Consider the following 14,750-nt stretch of genomic DNA (forward strand, 5'->3'; position numbering starts at 1 on the left):
TAATATTCAGTTTATGGATAAAATTCTTATTTTGCATACAACAATGTCGTTCGTTAGGCACCTTTACTTTCTAGAATGCTGTTGTTTGTAATAAAAAAAATCCAATAATGCTGTTTTGGTAATATGAAAATTATTATAAAATATTTTGTATTATGAGAAAAAAAAAAAAAAAAAAAAATCTGGCTAAATGCATTGTAGTAGTATAATTATTAGTCCAATGAAAAATAATTCAACCCACGAATCTCAACTAGTTTACACGAATAGTAATACAAACAAAATTATGTCTTTATCTATTATTTAAATAAGAAAAAAAATCAAACGAGTTGATACATTTTCATACATTAATTTTAACTACAGCAATATTTAAATTCAATAAAATTTTAATATGAAAATATATTAGCGCTTGTAACTATGCGAAGTATTCCAGTAAGTATACGTATTCTTCAAATTTCAAATAACACTATGTGCTTTTGTAAAAAATATCAATAAATATAATTACTGTATGATTAAGTATGTATATATCAATTTCTAGCCGCAAATATACATGAGCTTACAGTTATTTAAATTTTTTCGTTTTTATCAAATTCATTTTACTTGCAGTGGCAGCAATGATTTTTCGCGAAAAGCAAAGAGCATCTTGTCATGTACGGTTCGGTAATTTCCGACAACTTGTGAGTAATAAACGTATTTCATGCCTATCTTTCATAAGTATAATGCGACTTTTAAAAATTTTCTTACTCAATGAGACAAAATTGCTATACATTTGAACTATATGTAAGTTGTGCTACTGACTTGCGTTAACTAATTGCAATTATGAAAAGTTCCATTAAAAAGTCCCACAAAACAAAAAAAGTTTATTACTAATACAGGTAATTATGAAGAAAGTGGCTGATAGAGTCAATGGCAATGAGAGAGAGAGAGAGAGAGAGAGAGAGAGAAGATTGGTGGAATAGTTGTGGAGTAGAATTGAAAATAGAAAGAAGTAGATGGTTAAAATAAACTGAGATGAATAAAGAGAAAGTAAGTGACAAAAGAGAGAAAAATAAAGTAAACAAGGTAATAGACTGTAAAATCTATAGGACACAGGATATGTGCGTGCTGCTTGAAGTCGATCGATAGAATTTTTTATTTTATTTCAGTCCTCGTAATCCTAAGCCTCATCCATCTCCAAAAAGACCTTAGCCATACAAATATATAAAGTGTATATGCACTCGCTATACATGTGCACATTGTGTCGTGTTAGTCGACAGTTTGTCTGCTATTTTCATTTTTATCGCTTTTCTACACTATACATTTCCGCAATATATGTTCCAAATGCAGACGGTATTAATGTAGAAATCGGATTTTTTTATTCAAACATCGGTCTCTAATTTGTGACATGCATGCTTCCGATTTAACGTTTTCTCCGTACATATAACAAAACTTTCAAATGATATTTCAATTTATATTCTATAAGTTTGTGTGTTATTAATTCTACGAGAACGAAAATACTATATAATATGCTTAAATTTAACAGAAAATGTTTAATTTTTGTAACATTATTAACATGAATATATTTTTTAAATACATTTTTTATTTTATAATTTTATTGTTTAATATACAAAAGTTTCTTATTTTTTAATTTATAGTAAATTTTATGATAGTTGGAGAAATGAATTATTCAACATTTCAAATTATTGAAATTTAATCAATTATAAGAATCATATTCGAACGCTAAATTAATGTATATGTGAAGCTATTACTGAGGCGATTTTCTGCGAATCTCATTTGTAAATAATTTAAATATTTAAATTTATAACTTTTATAGTAAAATTATTAATGTAGTACTTTGTATTGTTCTACTTCTGAGATATTATTGAGTATGTAATTGCAAACATACGAACTTTTCGCTATTGAGCAATGACAACTTGTAAAGTTATAGAACATTTCAGTTTTAAAAATTACAGATCTTCGCCATTGTCAAAATTTATACTTGCAAACATTATCATAAATATTTAAGCAAATAATAAGCTAATTGACGTTGTTCAGTAAATAAGCCACCAAAAAAGCTCATAATATCAATAAAGTAAAAAACAGTTCTTCCTTTAGGACAACTATCATCAATTAAAAAGTTATCAAAATCCGTCCGAATTTCAAAAGACAAGTCGTACTACGCAAGGAAGTTACCGTTGACCCTGACTGTGAGCATGGGGGCACTGACGCGACGACCTCATCCTATGTAAAAATATGCGAGAATTCTCTGATCCTCGAGAGAAACCGAAAGTGACTTTAATTTCGTATCTCAAAAAAAGTTCGGGAGTGCTAAGTTTGAACATAAAGGACCTTGAGCTCACGACGGAGACGAACATTTTTTTCTTTCCCACTTTCCGTTCAAGGGGAGTATTAGAAGAATAAGAAGAAGAAGAAGAAGAAGAAGAAGAAGAAGAAGAAGAAGAAGTAGAAGAAGAAGTAGAAGAAGTAGAAGAAGAAGTAGTAGTAGTAGAAGAAGAAGAGCAGTGGAAGGGGTGTTTGATCGCCAGGCACCGCCGCGTTCGTGTCGCCCCTCATGGATAAAAAGAGAGAGAGAGAGAGAGAGAGAGAGAGAGAGAGAGAGAGAGAGAGAGAGAGTTAACACAAGACAGACAAGGCAAAAAGAGAGAAGGCCGATTCGCAACTAAGACTGCAAACTACAAGGGTTGCTCGGCTCCGGGCTTCCTTTAGTTGCTCGGCTAAACGTAAGCAAGACAGAGAAAGAGCGTAAGTGTGTAAGAATGAGTAAATGAGAGTATGCATGAGAAAATGAACGAGAGAGACAGAGAGGGAGGGAGAGAGAGAGAGAGAGAGAGAGAGAGCGAGTGATAGAGCGTGGGTTAAGGAGGGAGAAGAGGAGAACAAGAGACATAAAGAGAGAGAGAGAGAGAGAGAGAGAGAGAGAGAGAGAGAGAGAGAGAGAGAGGGCGAGAGAGGGGCTCTCATGTATGGATGGCGAGATAGGAGCTCTAATGTATGCCCTGCTGCCAGGAGAGAGACTATAAAAATCAATACCTTAAATTACCGGGCTCTGCTTAATTTTCTTCGGGCAGGCCGCTGCACGCTCGTACTCTCTTTTTCTCTCTATCTCACTGTTTACCCCTTTCTCCCCCCCTCACGCCTCCTGCCGCTTTATCCTTCAAGCAGCTCGCTCTAGCTTAACTTCTACTTTATTTAAAATGAGACAGAAGGGAGAAAAAGAGGAGAAATAGATATGCGAGCCTGCAGATGCAGAATAGGCTTGACTCTTACCGCATTCGTGTGTCGAATGGCGCCACACACCAACTTCCACGAATAAATTATGTTCGTGCCATGTAGTGAGCAATGAATGAATCAAAGTGGAAGTAGCGGAAGTTGAGTATGTATTGAGGGATCGAGGAAACGATAGAGAAAAACAGTGTCGCCTAGTTAATTTAAATATACGCGGTTACACGTATCTTTTTTTGTTTTTATTTTCTTAATAATTTTTTCTTCTTAAAAGGCCATAATATTTTTATGATATTGTCGATATAGCTGGTTGGCCAAGTTCGCTTAACTTAGGAATATCATCTATGTATTATTTAACCAATAAAGTTTTCCTTTGCTCTACAATAATACGCCCTATCGTAATTTTCAGAATTATTGCTTAATCATAAGTACACGATAATTAATAATTAATTAATTAATACTGAGAAATTTTTATAATTCAGATGATACAATCAGATTAAAAATAAATATTCAATTTTTCACATATATTTAAATAGATGTACATAGGCAAGAATTATCTAAGCTTATTTAATATACTATTTTTCGTGATAAAAAGGAGTAAAAGTAATGACCATTTCAAATAAATGACTAAACCACAAATTTATTAGGAGCTAACCTTTCCTATATCTACTGTGTAATCGAAAACTACCTGCAACGGTAAAACATATTGACGTCTTAAATATGAATATAATAGCAAATTATATGTAATTACTCTAAATTACTAACTAAGTGTCATTTGAGTTACATTTAATCTAATTGTACACATAATGAATTATGTTATAAGTATAATATAATGAATATTTACTGAAATATTTTTATTAAATTTTCATATTATTTAGTAAAATGATAATTTTTAATTTAAATTAATATTAAAATTTCTTATTCCTGGTACTTTACCTTACAATAGATTATTTATATATTTATCATTTCTACGTGCATTTATATTTTGCATTATTTAATAAATTTAACAATTATATAGAGATACATGCCTGATTAATATCTAATAATATATACATCATAATATATATTTAATTTATTGATAAAAATTTTTCTTATTTTAATTAAATTCTTCTAATTTTTGTCATTTTTAGTTCGTTTTTAATTTCGATATTTGTAGAATAATATATAACGTATATTGAAGTATCGATTTTATAATATCGGTATTAAAATTAAAATTAATACTATTAATTTTAATGGATTTTTATATATAAAATTTGCTTTATGATTTTATTATAAGGATCTATAATCTTGATATCTTGAATAAATTAGTAACATTAATGTGTAAGAAAAATTTTAATAACAGTTTTTAACAATAATTAATTTATATAAATGAGCGATAAATTAAGTTATCCATATGTTTTGACCTCCAATTTATTATTCTTACAAAATGGATAATGTTTCAATATAAATTTAACCATCCAAATTACAGGTTAATAGCATTTACAGCTGTAATTTAAAGATTTTTATAATTATTTGAAACTTTTTATTCTTTACCTACTCTACTCTACACTTAGTATAAATACTTAATTTCAAAGTTCTAGCAGCTTTCTATAAACAGAATGAATTGTAGCCGATTATTAACAAGTGTATCAACTTTTAAATTCAGCCTTCACAAAATTCACTATATTCCCTATTAAAATGAAATCCCTATTGATTGCAAAAAACTTATATATATATATATATATATATATATATATTATGTATAATTAAATGTATATAAAAGAAGTCAATGTTTTAGATAAATTAGTAAAATTTTCTATGATCATGTCTAAGTTACCTAAGTCACGCAATATCATGGATTGCAAACTGCCGGCTGGAATTAATTAGTCTGCGACGCTAATGCAAATAAAAATGAAATCTCGCGCCCTTCTCTTGATTTTCCGCGCCACAGGCAGCCGAGCTCCAAGATTGCGAGTTTGTTGCTTGATTTTATTGCGCCCTTCCCACGCCTAACTACGTTGCCGCACCTTAACGGTTAACCCTTTCCTCGACAGTTCCGTAGCTTTTTCTGACCTCCGGCGTGACAGCGGAACAGCTTTTTATCATTCTACTCTTGCATTAGCTTGGATATGCGTCAAGGAAGGTAATGGCCGAGGGAACGTCATTTATTTGTTTTAGTAAGCGTTCGATTGATCGAACGTGCAACACCGTTATTTTCCTTAACACACTTATATTAATAAGAATCAAGTGTGCTCGATGTTTGATGATTTTTCTAGAAAATAAATTACATTAATTTTAAAAAATCACTACTAAATTAAATCAACATCTTTAATAGTTTCTTGCAATTGCAATTTTCTTTATTATAAGAAGCCAATGAACGACAAATTCAAGTATAACGGACACCACAGCCGACCAATTAAATATAAGAATTCAAAATTTCATTAATTAAATGATTAATAATACTTATTATAAATACATATATAGACAAATAAATAATACAATATGTTATAAGATTTATAACCCTTGAAACTCAAACTTTATTTTATTAACAGATGTAATTTTATTTGTAATTACATGAAATGTAATTTACATTCTTACGTATTATTGTAGTTTTATACTAAGTATAAAACTTCTTTAGAAAAACATATTTCAACTCTTATAAAATATACTCCTGATCATTTTGGTCTCAAGGTCGCATAAAACTAAGAATTTTGTTAAATAAAGTAATTGTTAATATTCCACGTTAATATTATGTTAATAAATTATTTTTCTTTTAAAATATTATTCGATACAAACAGGACCTTTTAAATATTGCTAATATAAAATAATGTCCATGAATTCAAATGAAATAACATGACGAGAGTATTTCAAACGTATTCAATTTCGAATTACTCAACACTTTCGTCTGTTACTACCAATTATGTCATAAATACATCATTACATCTATTATATTTCATATAAGAATTTTATGAGCTTGCATATGTTTAGAATAAGCTGTTTATGGAATACCAGCAATATTAGTGCGCGTTTGCATGGTGTTGGGTAATGGTTCATCTTATTTACCACAAGATTTTATTTAAATTTTGACATATTTATCATATAATAAAAGAAAAATATTTCACGATAATCGTATTCGTTATTTTATACTGAACGATTCGTTAAAATTTACTTACGAACGTCATTTATTCGTTAAATACTTTTTACAATAGTTCGATTATGTGCCCCTAAATAATTAGTTGCAAATACGTATTTTTTTATTATTATTATTATTTTTTTTTTCCATTTACCTTAAACTACGTACATACATTAAAAATAAGCATATAAATAAATTACATACATTAAATTAATTATATGATGATTAATTAATTTTTATGTCGATTTAATGGAATTTCCTAAGATTGTAAAAATAATATTTCGTATTATGCAGTTACTATATTTCATATTTATTAATATGTTAATTATCGATACCACTTAATTTCATAATAATTGCAATAAAGGAAAATAGTTTTTACCAGATGATGAATCTACGTTCGAAATGTAATAGGCGTCAAAATATAATCTCAATCAAAGTTCATTCCTACTTGATCATCAGAATCAACAGGTTTTTAGAATATTCGATAGTGAGTATTAAGAACTCGACCAATTTATCATAATTTGCTCACTTCACACAGAATCCACAGAAAGGACGAGGAGTGACTGACTAATGATCCATTTTATGAACTGACCACTGCCAAATTATGCTTGTCGAAATCCTACTCTCTAGCGTCCAATACACCATTTTTCCGCTCATTTTTCACTCCTTACTATTTAGAAAGTTTTGTGGACTTTCAATACTTTTAATCTGCTTTTCATTCTATCTCGTTGATTCTTTTCTCCATTGTTTTCTGTCCTTTCATATTCTCCCTTCACTTTTCCAAGTAAAGCTAGAGCACTTCGTTTTGCATCTCTCTTTCTCTCACTTTAGCGAGGAACTATTTGTTCGTATTTTCAATACCCAAAGTTTTACAATTTATAATGTATGCAATACAATTTTAGTAATTAATGAATTATTATAAATTACCGTAATATTAGCTAATAGTAAATCATTAAATTTTTGTTATTTACATTTATAATACGATTAAAATGTTATAAATGATCGTATATTATAATATATGCCCATACACACATACAAATACTAATATTATTTACAGAAAAGACGTAAGAATATTAAATTAAAATTTTTAACATTTTTATTAACACTTGATTAATAGTGTGAAAAATGTTTTACATAACAAAAGTTTATAAATAATGATTCACAATTATGTTATTCGGATGATCTCTGATAGAATTAGAAACGTGTTTTCTAAAAACTTTTTACCCTTGCACTAGTGATATCGATTTATTGCCTATGATCTCTCTTTATTACTCTCTCTCTCTCTCTCTCTCTCTCTCTCTCTCTTTCTCTCTATCTATCTATCTATCTATCTATCTATCTATCTATCTATCAAACCATCGTTCTTTTACCTCTGACGAATGAACAAGGAAAAGAAAGGACTGCTAAAGTCTACGAACCCATGGGATAAAGATGGCAAACGGAAGGGTTGACCGAACATAGAACGTTCCGCAAAAAAAAAAAAAGAAAAACAGAAAAAATAGGAATGGCGCTCAGTCCGAAAAGGAGGGAAAATCCCTCGGCAGTGGTGAGCTGCCTTTAGGGGGTTGGGGTGATAAATTGATAGCGGACGACAGGCGGCACGCGCGGGCTCTCGCGTCCCTCCCGCACTCTTCCGCCCCAAGTCAAAGCGTACCAAGCAACGGCTCCTTTTCCCTGTCAACACAATTTTTATGTATGTGTGACTAGACGCCAGAACAATATAACGCGCGTTTCATTATGTATTCAAAAGGGACGCTCGGAAAATGAAGAGGTGAAATTATGGTGTGGGAAGTGGTCGAGTATTAAATCAGAGCGCGTAAATACCCGCTGCCCCTTACGCGCGATGTTTATCATTCTTTTGATGCTGGGTAATTAAGGTTAATTACACGTGTCATGGGATTTTATGTGAATTACTTTTTGTCACCTTGATCTTGAGCGTTTGGACTAATGATGGATTTGGAAAATTGAAAATTGCTTTGATTAAGAGTTTCTATAAAAAATTGTATTATCTTTGGTTTGATAGTTTAATTTTAATATAGAATATCTAATGGTTTGTTATGTTTATATTAAAGCATATTAATTAAAATTATTAAAACTCATTCGCTTCACTTTTATTTATTAAAATTCGCTGTATAAAGTATGTAATTGACAAAATAATAGAAATTGACGAGGAAAATTGTTATTAAAAATATAATAAAATAATATAATGAGAAGACTATACAAGCATTGTTTTAAAGAGTTATTTATTTAGGATTCAAATATTTTGAAAATCCTATATAGACATTATATCAGTCTTATTAATCTTCTATTTATTTTACATATATGTAAATATACATGAAATATATATTACAAAGCTGTTTTTTTTTTTTCATTTTTATGATAGATTATATTATGATTTCAGGGTATAATAGATTTCTAGATTTGTACACGTATGCGAGGAACAATTTCATTTTATAATTTCTACGTTAGCCTCACGAACTTATCGAGCGATCAACATCTAACGTCTCTCATACCATCTTTGTTTCTCATTGGTTCTCCATCTTCTCACCAAGCAAGCGACTCACCCTAGATGCCATACTCATTGCGTGAATTACGTATTTGTGTGCAAGATTCGAGGTGAAGTAGTGAAGGGCTAATCATAGATTTGAAGCACGAATGTGATTATCGCCAAGGACTTTACTGCGCATATTGCAGCTATCGTACTCTATTGTGAATTACTCTCTTTTATTTGCTATTCACAAACGTGTCACTATAACCGCCTTTTTAATATTAATATTTATTATTATTCATATCTCATATATAGGGTTCGGGTGTCATGCTTCGTGGATGGAAGTACGACACAAGGAAAATAACCAATTTCATTTCTTTTTAAATAGCTGATTATTTTCTATAATGAAAGGATCAATAGACTTTTCTTAATAACACGCTCGAAGAATATCATGCAATCGTCATAAAACATAAACTTTAAATAATAAAGAAAAATATTTTTTTTTTTAAGAAATCTTATTACAATAACGGTGATTGTACCTTAATATATTATCTTTTATTTATCTATACAAACATTATTCTGTTTTAAAAATTTTTAAAAATTAAAATATTTGTAAAGAACAATATATGTCGTAATTTGTATATATTTATAATTATACATGAATTGTACATCGAACGATATAGTAATCTCTTCCACATTCAAACTAAGCTATATAAGTCAACAATTTATTTATTTATTTTTTGAATAAATATAGTTCTGTACATATATGTACGGAATTTTTTTTTAATATCTTGTATTTATAATAAATGTGTGTGTGTCTGTGTGTGCCTGTGTGTAAGTATCGAAAATTTATGAAATTAATTGATAATATTTGGTATTGTCTTCTGTGTGTATCTTATACCGATAAATATATGCTTCGAACAGAAAATATACCTACCAACATAACTAGTTATCTTACAAATAATTCTAGCTAATTCTCGCTAGATCGTATGGGCAGTCCTTCCATGTTTATATTCGTACCGAAGAATATAAACCATGGATATCGCGTGTATACGTTATGCGTTGTCCACACGCACATGATATAGGATTCCAAGGGATTATATGAATTAATTACAATGAAGAGTAGGTAACGGCGTCACTTAAAACTTGTTCGTGGTGAAAACGATATTTGTAGAGAATAATCAATTAATTTCTCGGAACCTTTAACGTTGATTTTATTTTTAATTACCAATTTGAAATGAAAATTGTATTATTTGCAGATAATAATAAAGTGTACAGCGAAACTAATAATTAAAATTATATGTACAAGCAAATAATATGACAATAAAGGGATTCGTCTATCAATCGGGTGATATAATACATTTCCATTATTAATTTGAATTAATTTTAAGAATGTTTTTATCGCTTTTTAAATAACTGTTAAAATATAGTACATATCAAATGAATAATCATTGTTTTCAATATTTGATTTGATTGAGTTTTTATTTTTTATTTTATAATTGTTAATTAAATTGTCGCTTCATAAGATTAGAATTAATCATCAGAGAAATAGAAATATTAGTATAATTACAATTTTTTTTTCTATGTTCTTAAAATAGCCTACGAACATTCTATCGATGTTATTACTCTTTGAATTTTGGTAAATAAATGATATGAAACTCGTAAATTGAAAAATAATTTCAAATAAATCCGAATGATAAATAGTTAAGTAATGTAATATTAGTTGCCGTTAATATAAATACATTAATTTATATTTAGAAAAATAATTGCAAGCAACTGACCACGGTGTACGATATCGTAGAAATTTAAATAAATATTTATTAATTTTAATTAAAAGAATGTGGTGAAATGAAAATATTTTTTAATTGAATTATCCAGAATATGTTGATATTAGGCAAGTAATAAATTTACAAAAGGATTCGAATAATTTTGCATCATAAAATTATAAAAATTTTTGTAGAAATTATTAATATGATTGATACTACTCTTTAAGTATAAGTAATATTTTTTCACACAGGCGCACACACATACACATTTATATAGATATAATCGAGATATAAATTTAATAATAAATAAATAAATTATTGCAAGTATAGGAATGAGTTTTAGCATAATTTAGGCATAAAAGATATAAACTAATATATATTTTTCTCTTATTTTTAAACTTACATTATGTACTTATATGCATACTTTTGTACTTTATGTTATGTTATATTATATTATTATATTATATTATATATATGTTATGTTATATACGCTATTTAATGCTCTTATCTAAGTGTGCAGAAAGTATGAAGTTGTATCGTATGATGAACTTGAGTTTGATAAGACTCGCTAGTAACACGCCATTCGATTGATTAAGAATGATTTATACGGTACAAAGAATATTGTCTCCCTTGTTCTACCTTTCAACCTCAACAACATCAAGGAGAGAGTGAGTGAGTGAGTGAGTGAGTGAGTGAGTGAGTGAGTGTGGGAGAGAGAGAGAGAGAGAGAGAGAGAGAGAGAGAGAGGGCGAACAATGATTAAGGCCTTTGAGAATTAGATTGGACGCCAACAACAATGGCTAGATACCCTCTTCTCAAATCACACAACACAAGTCCTGCGATATACTATACCACTGAAGCCGCTCACCAACATATAAAATTAACTAACCCTCATATTATGTAGATGTTGAAATTTGATACTTTATGTATAATTAACTTTTTTATTTAAATAATAATTTTTTATTTTAATAATTTTTTACATTTAGAGATAATTCCTCTATTAATCATTATGCTACATTTGTTATTTTTTATGTATAATTATCACTATTTTAATACAATTAATCTTACTTTTAAATAATATAATATTAAAAAAAAAAAATAATAAAAAAATATGTAAAGTAATTAGTAGAATTAAAACAAAAATTTAATTACCTAGTCAATAGTTCATAAATATATCCTCGTTTGATGCATAATATACTATGTTGTTAATCGACAATAACGATTACCAACGAGGAATACTATTAGATTTTTAAATAGAATTCGGAATATAAAGAAAATTATCGAGGCAAAATAATCGTAAGAATGTTACCCAATAAAAATCTAACGATTAACCGAATTTTTTATAATTCGAAATTAATGTAATCAAACGATAGAGTTTGAGGATGGGCTAGTTATAAGAATATGTATAAACACAATAGTATGAGTGTAATTCATGGTTATTGCCTATCAATTATAAAAATTTATCGTAATAGTGCTACTAAATTTATAAGGATATTTATGCAACATACGTCTTCGATAATTAAAAGTACAATATATAATTTAATAATTTAGGAACTTAGGAAGGGCGTGAATGATTACTCGGAACATAAGAAAGATGAAATGAAACCAAATGTTTTTACGTGTACGAAATACGTGTTGACAACTACTACTAGGACAACATTATTCACTTTCTAAGCTGTCAAGCCTTGTCACTCTCTGTCTCTCCTTCTCTCACACGTACTTTCATCCCTTCTTACGCTAACGAAGCACGTTCACAAACACCGGAAGTTATATTCTGCATAGTGGTTATTGCATAGGTTTCGAAGCCTCGACCGGTTTGCTATGCAAGTTACATGATGCCCTTGCACTATCTCTCCCTCCTTTTCTGTAGTTTCCAAACCGACGTTGCGAAGTAGTCGCACTAATTTTAACTATAGTTTCAAGTCCTACGTTGGTACATTTACATATACAGACAGTTACTTTATTCTAATACTGCAAATGATAAAAAGTCCTAATTTGAGATTACATAATGAATCGTATTAATCTCATATAATAATATCATAATAATTTCTATCTTTGTAGAAATAATAATTTTACTGTTATAACGATAGACAAACAGATGATAAGGATATTTATGAGATCAATAGTGATAATTAGTTTATTTAAATTTTACGAATTTTGAGTGAAAATTGTACGTAAGATGATGTTTAAAAAACCCTATCCCAATTTTAAATAATAATACAAATAAAACTTTTAAACATTTCCATTTTTATGTTTTTATCGCTTACTTTTTAAAAGCATTCCAATAATATTGCTCCAATAATAGAATAAAAAATATATTTAACACATATTAATTAAAAAATATTTATAAAAAAAAACATACGTAGTTAGAAAATCTTGTTTAAAGTATTGTGAATATCGAACGAGAAGACATTTTTCTTGTAGATATAAAATCAAAGAGTGAGTTTGGTAAGAAAAGAAAAATTAACAAGGAGAGTAGATACTAAAAATGCCAGTGTTCTTTTATTCCATAGGAACGATAAAAATTTAACGAAGTAGTATCAATGAGAGTGAAGAAACGGTTAACTGATGATATCAATTTAGTCAATGTCCAACGAAAAATACGAGTACTACGCAAATCTATATAATGATGCAAATTAAAATTTACAAAAAAAAACATAAAAAAATATGAGTATACGAATGAATATAAAAAATGAAAAAAATGAAAAAGCATAATACAAGAATAATAAAAAATTATTTGGAATAAGTTAGAGAGATCAAAACAATAGGGAAATATAGGTGCTCAAAGTTTTTATAGTATAGAAATTATAAAATAGAGACAAAAAGAAAATAAATATTTTCAAAAAAAGGATAAGTATAAATTAAAAAATACAGATATATATATATATATATATATATATATATATATATATATATATATATATATATAAAGACGTAGAGATAAAAAGTAAGTATAAGCATAATTTAAAAAAAATGTTGGGTAACTTTCAGTGTTTCTTTGTGAACTTTCATAGTATTTCGTTATTAAACGAATAATTCAAGGACATCGCAAGTTTTGTGAATTTTTCTAATTAATTATAAGGAGGAGTATTGATTGGTTCGAGATTTAACTAATGGAATTCGCCCGAGGCCTTATGAGGTGAAAGTCAAAATCGGAAATTTTCCCTAAGATTCTTGATGATGAAGAAATTAAATTTTATTTATAAAATAAGCTTAATCTTCTAAGTTAACATATTTTTTCTAATTACTATTATTATTTCAATAAAAACAAAATTTTAATACATAAAAATTGGTTTCTATAAAAGTTTTATCATATTAAGGAATGAAAATTTAAATTATCTTTGTAGAATATAAATTATTGCGGTCAATTATAATTGAAAAATTATATATATATATCGAATAATAAAAATTTTAATCGATACACATTCAATATGAGCATTTTATTGTAAATTTAAATTGATAAATTTTTAGACATGCCCTCGGGAAATAAATGAAAAATCTTTGTAACTTATATTATTAGAAATTAATCATAAATTGCATTAATAAAACTACATATCAGTTTCGAATAATTAATTATTTGAAAAGAAAAGAATAAAAAGTAGTTAACTTGTGAAACAAATAACATGTTTGTATAAATGTTAAAAAAAAAAAGAAGAAGAAGGAGAAGAAAAACAATTGCTTTTGATGGCGCAAATACATCTCAAAATGCAGTATGGAATTGCGTGCAACTTTGATCAACTTAAGTAGTCAGAAGAATCGATTATACAGAGTATTCTTCTTCCCGTCTCTGGACCCTCTCTATCTCACATTGATTATCCTTCACCCTAGCAATGCGCGCGTATTGTCCCCGCTGAATTTCGACTCGGTATTCCTCCTTGCTGAGCAAGAGCCCGAGTAACTCTAGAAACAGAAAGGATGAGGACGCCGCGTGGGACAAGGTAGAGTGGTCAGTAATGTAGTAAGACGAAGGGCTGATTGCCTGCAAGCTCTCGCAAGGACAGACATGCTTATATATATATATATATATATATATATATATATATATATATACTTGGCAATAGATAGAAAGATGAAGTGATGGAGAGATGGATAGAGAAAGATATACACAGAGAGAGAGAGAGAGAGAGAGAGAGAGAGAGAGAGAGAGAGAGAGATAAAGAGGTAGAGA

The sequence above is a fragment of the Ceratosolen solmsi genome, unplaced genomic scaffold (assembly GCF_000503995.2).
Source record: "Ceratosolen solmsi marchali unplaced genomic scaffold, CerSol_1.0 scaffold29, whole genome shotgun sequence".
Classification (NCBI taxonomy): Eukaryota; Metazoa; Arthropoda; class Insecta; order Hymenoptera; family Agaonidae; genus Ceratosolen; species Ceratosolen solmsi.